Genomic DNA, 2,232 nt, shown 5'->3' on the forward strand with positions numbered 1-2,232 from the left:
TTTAGAATTAGAAAGCAGAGTTTAAAACAGAAATTTATGTGTGTTTAATTTAAAGGAAGGAATGAACATCATGAATAGTCAAATGGGAAACCCAGTAGAGAAATAGAACCTTAAAAAATTGAAATTCTGAACAGAAAAATCCAATAACTAAAATGAAAAATTGATCATTTATAACTCATAAATATTTAAAAAATCTTCTTATCAAAAGCATAAAACAGGGAGAAAATATTTGCAATTTATATATCTGACAATAAACTTATGGAAAAGTATGTAAAGAACTTTTATAAATGAATTTTAAAAAACCCAAACAGCACATTTTAATAAATGGGCAAAAGACCTGAACAGATGTTTATGAAAGAAAATAAACTAATGGCACATGAAAAAATGTTCAACATGATTAGTCACTACGCTTATAAAAATTGAAACCACAATGAGATGCCAGTATATGCTTATTATAATAGCTACATTTTAAAACTCTGACAAGTATATGGCCATGCTACCCTGAACAGGCCTGATCCCATCTGATTTCGGAAGCTAAGCAGGGTCGGGCCTGGTTAGTACTTGGACGGGAGACCACTTAGGAAGACCAGGTGCTTTAGGCATAAAAAAATAAAAAATAAGGGATTGTAAGCTGACAGGGTCCTTGCAATCTGTGAGGGCAACCAAGGGTTGCCTCGCCTAAAATAAAATAAAATAAAATAAACTCTGACAAGACAAAAATATTGACAAGTAGCAATTGAAGTTCTCAGTCATTGGTGGTAGGTGTGTAAAATGATACAACTAATTTAGAAAACCAGTTAGCAGTATGCGTTAAAGCTACCATTACATTATAACTCAACAATTCCATTCCTAAGTATTTATCCAAAAATAAAAATAAAAATAAAAACATACATTGACAAAAATACTTATATAAGAATGTTCATAGCAGTTTTATTTATGATTGTTGCAAACTGGAAATAACTCAAATGTTCATCAACAAGTGAATGGTTAAATAATTTAAATTTATACAATAAAATCCTAAGCAGTAAAATAAAAGAATTACTGACACATGTAAGCACATAGATGATTTAAAGTATGGGAGAGGATGTGTATAGGTTATATGCAAATACTATTCTTTTATATAAGAGACTTGAGCATCTATAGATTTTAGTCATCTGCAGGGGATCCTGGGATCAATTTCCTGTGGACACCAAGGGATGACTATATTCTTTATTGTAATAGATTTGTGGATTACGCAAGTGTATCTATTTGTCAAAACTCATCAAACTCTAATATTTAAGATCTCTTCACTGTATTGTGTGGAAATTGCACCCGAATTTAAAATAGAGGTACATTTTGGATCATTTGATTTCTGTTCTTCACTTTGTGATTTCAAATGAATTTTGCCGTTATCTGTTTGTTCCTATTTGAAATCTGTAGGCTAAATCAGATATTTAGTTTTTCACTAGTTTCTTTTAACAATATTGCACTATACAAAATCATTTATTTAAAGTCTTAGGCTAAAGTCTAATCGCTATACAAATTCTACTACCCCACTTAATTACAAGATAGCAAACAGCTGATTCATGACATAAATTTAGATGGTGATGTATTGTAGCCCTGATATAAGCTCCAAGAATTCAATGTTAGACTGGAGAATGATCATAACCAAGCAGTTTATTAGGAAGTGTGCGCTCACATATACAGTCACTCAACGCAGATTCTGCAAAATTGCCAAGAGTCACAGTCCTGGCATTTTCATTTCAGATCACTTTAGCAATTTTTACTCATAAGTTCTGCTTCAACAAATGCTGCTGCCCCATCCCCCCCTCCCCCTATTTATTTTGGTACAGCCTTAAAAAGGAACAATCTGACCTCAGAATTTTGCCAGGGAAGAGAGAAGAGAAAGGGACAGGGAAAGAGACTTTGTTAACAAATTTTTTTTTTTAAAGCTTAGAATAAAAGGAAAAAGAAAATTGAACCAGACGCCCTGGTTGTCGTAACAAGTCAGAGATAGCTGCCAAATACGACCACCCTACCATGACACGGCAATCTGGACAAATGTGTCTCCTGGCTGCACCATTATTGGGATGGTATTTTGCATACTCTTTGATCTCCAAGTGTTTCCATTATAGTTCCCTATTTTTAGGAGCTAATAGCTAGGCTATAATAATTTGCTTCAGGCTAGCATACCAGGTCTCAGTCAGGGAGTACATTTAGAATAATAGAAGAGTACCTATTTCAGATGCTTTT

At 33.2% G+C, this 2,232-nt stretch overlaps 1 pseudogene; it reads left to right on the plus strand.

The window, feature by feature from the left end:
- Positions 1 to 483: 483 nt before the first annotated feature.
- On the plus strand, positions 484 to 602 carry LOC120614474 (uncharacterized; annotated as a pseudogene).
- The last annotated feature ends 1,630 nt before the right edge of the window (positions 603 to 2,232 follow it).

Source organism: Pteropus medius, unplaced genomic scaffold (genome assembly GCF_902729225.1).
Source record: "Pteropus medius unplaced genomic scaffold, Ma_sr-lr_union100, whole genome shotgun sequence".
In the NCBI taxonomy this organism is placed as follows: Eukaryota; Metazoa; Chordata; class Mammalia; order Chiroptera; family Pteropodidae; genus Pteropus; species Pteropus medius.